Consider the following 7,056-nt stretch of genomic DNA (forward strand, 5'->3'; position numbering starts at 1 on the left):
AATCCTTAAACAAACAACATAAAACGAAGGGACACCGAGGAGCCTCCCCGTCGACACTAACTGCTAGGTCTAGGAAATCAGCCAAAGTGCCAACACAAACTCTAATCGAAGCACTAATTAAGGTGGTGAATTGAACGTCTTGAGAGGACCGGAGCTTCTGATAAGAAAGTTACTTCCAACGATCGATCAATGAAAATACTTAAAGGGCTTAACTCGTACTAACATAAAACACATACACGTGCACGTATTACCACGGCAAGTAAGCCGGCAATCACAGTTCATAGGAACTTCGTTATTAATTAGAGTAGAACTCACATTCTAGGAGATCTTTTTCTAGTGGATTATGACCTGATTGGCTTAGTTATAAGATAGAGTACGTAAAAGACCACAAAGAAGTATGTTTGCCACCTAAATTCTATATAATCGGCAAGAGTAGTTTTCACCGGATAGGCATTTATGGTTCTCAAGAAGCTTCTATCATGCTACTAACACCACTAGTGCAAGAGAATAGGCATTTACAAAATCAAAAGTTATATATAGTTATATATTCAAGAAAGGTGGTTGGCCTATCTTTTTTTGGGATCTTTGTGATTCTATGAAACTAGTTATATATTCAAGAATGATAAACAACAAAAACTCGAAAAGTGCACAAAACCGAAAAAATAAAATAGATTAAGATACTAGCGGTTCTAATGAAAGTGGCAATACTCATATATTCTACCTTACTTGTAATTATGTCATCAATCTTCGAGGATCATCCTCACGCGACTCTGTTGCCAATGTGATAGCGCTTGGGTGCTCACAAGCAGCGGGCTGAACCACATTTTCCTCCAAGATATTTGTAATCCGCCTTTCCTCACATTGATCCCAAGATTGATCTCACCACATTGCATGTCGGTTCGAGACTCACCGCGATAGCTATTGGGTTCAAACTCTGCATTCTCAGCAAGAGTATATGGAATAACTTCAAGAGCCTCCATAAATGACCGCACACAATAACTTTCCATCCCATGCAAGACCTTAGCCCAAGCACCAAGTCGCCTCGACAAATTCGATTTCAGCGCACCACCACCACCAATTAGAAACTTCTTGGTCACCAAACATTGGATCACACACAAAGCATCATGTAGACTCCTCCGATCCATCCAAACCAACCGATTCGACCCACGAACAAGCAATCGCCGTTGTCCTTCCCATATCCTTAATACCAGTAATCTTCACAATCTTCCCCCATCACCAAGAGAAACCTCTTTCCACACAATCAAGCCGACCCATCTTCTCCTCGCGAAAATGTTCAATATTCGCAATAGGCAAGCAATTCAGAGTCTTGGTAATAAACTCAATAGCATCCCTCTCCACATCCTTAACCACCAAAATCTTAGCCTTAGAAAGATAATGCAAAGACAGATCCAGAACCGCATCCCTCAAAATACTCTTACGAATCAACAAAACATTACACCCGTCGCCTTTAATCTTCTTAATCATCCCCAAAATATAATTCCTCTCCTCCTTCAAAATCCTATCCATTTGTGTATAATCCGAAACCACAATACTGCTCAATATCGGTCTTGGGTGGCGAAATCTGAAATCAATCCACAATCTTAGCATCTTAGCATTCTCACGAAGTCGGCCCACCCGCCAGGAATGACTAACCTTCTTATCAAAACCAACCCTTTAACCAACTCCGTATCGTCAATGAATCCCACCAAGTTTCTTAACAATCTTAACATCTCTCAAATCAACTAAATCAACTTTCACATTATCCACCACACGGATAAAACGGCATCAACAAATACTAACGAGCAAGTAAAGTTGAATCTTGACTAACAACTTTACTATTCAAACTAGTACTAGCACTCTTAACTAACGAATCGCGATCCGATAGCTCAACCGGTACAGCCATAGCAGTTAAAATATCAACAGTTGAGGTTGAGGTTAGACTTACATTGGGAAGTTGAGGTTAGATTCAAATGATAAACAAAATAAATGGTCACATTCTCCTTTTATGTTGGGCTGCAATTCACTTTTTTGCTATTTTGGCAGATCGAATTTTTTGGGAACCACGGTAGCCAAAAGTCGCTCTAATAGGCTGGTGGGTTTGAAACAAGTCTCTCCTAGAGTACTGCTGGTAACTATCCAATGCTTCAGACATTATGAGTTAAACGTCTTAGGTTCCGTGAGAATTTGTGCAAGTAGATGTATATGGATTCACATGAGAGCTTACTCGTGGTCTATAAATGTGTTAAGTCCTGTATGACTGCTTTGTTAATATATGTAATTTCCTTTATGCTTATGTCTTGAATAACAACTAATCCCAATAGTTTAATTATTATGTGGAGCAAGTAGGGGCCCTAGAAGAATGCAGTGTACCATGAATGCGATCCCCTCCTCTGCAATTGAAGCGAAAGGAATGGTTCCCCCACACGCATCGAATTTCTACCCAACAACCCTGGATTCATTACCATCAATCCCATTTTTCAGATCTAAATCAACTCGTGTAGATCCTAGCTAACTTTTTTTTCTTGTATATCGAGACATAACTAACTTTTTGAGTCTAACTATGGTCAGATAATTGGGTAACACTTGTTCATTTTCAATGTCGAGGTAAGAGTATGAACAATTATGCCATTTTAAGAGCTAAAACATAAAATGAAGATGGAGCTCGTACTCTTTTGACGGTCATAATGAGTATGTTACTATCTAAGTCTTCTTTGCAAATTGGAAGAAAGTGAATTGAACTTTACAAATCAACATCACCGACTTAATATTGGTATAGTCGGTCCCGGAAGCATTGTTGCTGAAAAAGGTATGCAAAACTTCATTAGTACACAAAAAAATTAATAATGCACCAACTAATTGTACCTTTCCACCCTTTAAAAGCTCAACAAAGGAGAACAACCACGCCTTTGCTTATGGTGCTCGATATCGACTTATATAAAAGCAAAGTTTCACTTGTATCAATAAACCACGGGAACAAAATGGAATATACATTTCAGTTAGTCCCGGAGCATTGAATTTGAATAATGATCTCTACTTAATCGTAATCGCCTCGCCTAAGTGTAATACTAACTACACGATCTAAGTTTCAGATATACCTCAAAGAGACATCCCAAGAAAGAAGAAGTCCAAGGGCTTCTAGAATACCAATTAGCACAAAAGAAGATTTGGGAAGGGATAGCATTTCCTTCAATCCGCGAGTCCAAAGACAATATCTTGCGAACAAGATGGAAAAGTATATACCAACATACCTGCATATAAGAAGTAAAACATTAGTGAAAGGGCAAAGCAACATTTATCTTAACCAACATTCCAATTCCCACCTTGATACAAATACACTTTGTACAATCTAGTGCCTATGAAACCAAATACACTCAAACTTAATTTTCACAACCAAAGAAAAATACCCAAGTCCCAAAATACACTCAAACTTAATTTTCACAATCTAGTCATCATACTGCCCCGTTTTTGATCGATGCCAAAATCTCAAAGAACCATAGCTTTCTTATCCATCGCCATAATAACCAACAAGATTCTTGGCACATTTCTCAAATTTGAAATTCTAGAAGTAGAAATCAAACCCCCAAAAGTGCAATCAAAGCAACAAAGATCATAGATGAATTCAGCCCTAACCCCTCTTCAACTCAAAACTATTTTTACCCTAAAAACATAATAGGAAGATGGGCACTACCGATTGGGGTTAGATTTTTTCTGTTACTATTTAGGAGAGAAATCGAGAATTTGAGAGAGGAGTGAAGCAGTGACTCTGACAAAGTGAGTGAGAGAGCTGAACAATAAAATGAACAAATAAACTAACTAAAAGGTCTTACCTTGAGAACCTAAAAGTTAGGAAGAAAGGATCTGAGCTTGAGCAAATTTGAACAAATCCACTATTTTTCGGGGATCCGAAGTGCAAGTAAAGCAAGGATAAGGTCGCGGTCGAACTTTCATCTCTTTCAATCCATACCTGATGAGCATAATCATACCACGACTTCCTCCAAAATTAACCACTGAAACAGTTTATTGAATGGCCAACATAGAGTAAAACCAAGAAACCCCATTTCTCATATACTAAACCCCCTAACCCTAGGTTTAGAAATTATAAAATAGAACTAAAAAGGGGTGGTAAAATTGCATATTGTGGCTTCCAAACCCCGTCTCTCTTTCTCCATTTCATCGTGCTCTATAATCTATATGGTGGTTCTGGTACACAAGTGTGTTTTCTTTCAGTAATGGTCTAATGGAACTGTAGAATGAAGGCTTCTCTTTGTTGAAAAGGAAATAAAGATAAGAAACCCTAACCTAACCCAGCGGCTGTGAGAGAGAAAGAGAGGTTTTCTATTTTGACATACCGACGACGATTCTTTTTTGTTTCTCTATTTTTGAAATTTCGAAGTTGTTTTGGTTTTTTGGATTTGTAACACTTCTCCAACGCTTTTTAAGCGTTAGCAATTAATTCCGGAAATTCACTCAAATAAACCAACGCTTTACAACATTGCCAACGCTTATTTAGCGTTGGCAATTTACTAACGGTAAATAAGCGTTGCAAAGCAAAAAAGGTGCGTGTTGCAAATATCCTATTATGGTGTAGTGTGTGTTCGACCCGGTAGTATTTTTGTAAGCATTCTAAGTTGTGTGGTTGTTGATTGTTGTGCTACGTACTATAATAAGAATATAATACTATCAGGATGCACACTTGATCATGCATTCTCTTCTCTATTATACGTTGTTCAACAACGATTAATGCGCACATTAAGAACGAACCAACCTTTGGATATCAAGAAATTCAGTAAAATCTCATACAGCAAATTTGCCAATAAAATCCCGAAGACATGTTTTTTCTCTCAAAAATAATTGATTACCAGTAAGAGACCACAGAAAAAAACTTTTAAACAAATAAATGCCATTATCCAACTAAACAACATATAACAAAATCAAAGTAATTCAGCTTGAATGAATCCAAAATATATTGAATCTTAGTCCCAGCTTTCATTGGCTAGTAAATCCACTACATAATGCTTTAAGTGCAAAAGATTGCATAACAAACTTTAGATTTTAGTTATTTTAGAAGGAACACCGTAAGAGTTCAGGACTTGTGAAAATGATTTTGTTACATTCTTATTGTGAATAAAAATCTCACTTTAAAGTTTAAATAACCTTGTTAAGAGGAAGAGAATCAATATCAACTTTTGTCCCCTATGTATGTTTGACACAGAGTCAATGAAAGATCTATTACGTGCAATCTTTTGTATAACACAAGTTAGAGAAACCTCCCTGGTACTATAGAGATATGGTGGCAGCTATCGAGAGGAAAAAAGATAGGTTTAGCTATATTACTTTTTCACATGTCGTTAGAGAAGTGAATAAGATAGCTGACTATCTTGCAGGTATTGTACATAATCATGAGTTGTCTCTAATCCATTTTGCTAGTCCCTTAGATTATGAATTATAAACCATTGTAAATGAGGATGCAAATGGAAAAATCTATGTAAGGAAACATTGAGTTTAATACAAGTGGGGGTCTGCCTAACCCTAGATTATTTGTTTAAAAAAAAATGTTGGTCCAATTTAAATATCCATGTTAATTATGGTGTACTCTACTAATTCAGATATATTTTTTTCGATAGAAAAATTAATTAGATTTGAACACGATATGGAAGTAGTTATCGAAATTGAAATGGGCACAAATTGGTTTCTAATCAAACCGGCGGCAGGCCATGCAAAGGGTAAGGTCAAGCACTTGAGGCATGGGCCCAAGCCTATTGTAATTTTGGTTTTGGTTTTTGCATTATAGCACTGCTTGTAGAAATGGAATCTTGCAACCTTAGATACTCGTTTTGTTGACATAAAAAGCCACGTAAAAAATTAAAAATTTGCCTGCACTAGGAAATGAGGTTCTCCAACTGGTGAGTAAGTGACCGATGATTTTCTAGTAAGTGACGGTGACCGGTGACTTAATCAAATCGACATTATCCCTCTATTTCACTATATCCAGCTCAAATAAACTTATGTGTGATATTCAATGCTCTAAATTTATTATAACTGCCACAAGAACAACTCATTTCAGTTGTGAGCATACTTCGACTTCGCATCAGGGTTAATGCCGGACTAAATTACTAGTTTTGAGCACGTGGGCTATGCCACTATTAGTTTGTCTCAGTAATTTTTTTTTAAAATACTCTTAATATTTTTTGCTCCTAAAATATAGTAATTATTATAATATTATAAAAATAATTATTTTGTAATTTAAGATGCAAATTAGGAATAGAATTGTCTAAATAACTTGTATGGATAGAGACCACTCAAATCGAAGTTGGCCCATACACCAATAAAGTCAGATTCATCTATATAGTATATTACATTTTAACCCCTAAAATATAAGAAATATTATAATTACATTTAACTGACTCTATTTTCAATTTAAAATAAAAAATGGGGACAAAACCGTCCGAAGTAGTATGAACAGATTTGCCACGCTCAAACGGCTCACTTGCATGCGCCTCATTACAGGGTAGAAGATGAAGCAAACACAAAGTCATATACAACTAATTCACTAATCACTACCCTTTGATGATGCAGCAAAGTAAATCCTTAACTAATTTTAAAGATCTCTCGGATCAAGAATAAAAGTATCCAACCACTCAACAAATTTTAAACAATAAGATCTTAATCATGTATGATGATCAATCTAAAGAATAAAGACACCCACTGACCAAAACATGCAAAAACCAAATTTCACAAAACTCAAAAGTCATTAATACTAACCTGATGAATATGGAATTGGTACAAACAGGACACCCGAGCAATTCATGAATGCTAGTACGTAGCAGGAGGAATAGTTGTTGTTAGCGTTGAAGCAGTATTAAGATGTTGTGAAAAAAAGAAGAAAATTGATGATTGCAACAATGAGATAAAGATGGAAAGAAAACTTTGTTGGTTAATTTCGAGACTTTTCAGTTTTCGGCAAAGCAGCACACCTGTCAGCAAGATTTTTTATTCTAATAGTAAAGAAAGCCTTGGAGAAGAATGATCTTGACCAAATGAAGAGGGTTCAATGTC

The 7,056-nt window shown here is 36.4% G+C and overlaps 1 pseudogene; it reads right to left on the reverse strand.

The window, feature by feature from the left end:
* Positions 1–732: 732 nt before the first annotated feature.
* LOC147495260 (T-complex protein 1 subunit delta pseudogene) lies at positions 733–2,152 on the reverse strand (annotated as a pseudogene).
* Between the last annotated feature and the right edge of the window lie 4,904 nt (positions 2,153–7,056).

The sequence above is a fragment of the Coptis chinensis genome, chromosome 6 (assembly GCF_015680905.1).
Source record: "Coptis chinensis isolate HL-2020 chromosome 6, ASM1568090v1, whole genome shotgun sequence".
In the NCBI taxonomy this organism is placed as follows: domain Eukaryota; kingdom Viridiplantae; phylum Streptophyta; class Magnoliopsida; order Ranunculales; family Ranunculaceae; genus Coptis; species Coptis chinensis.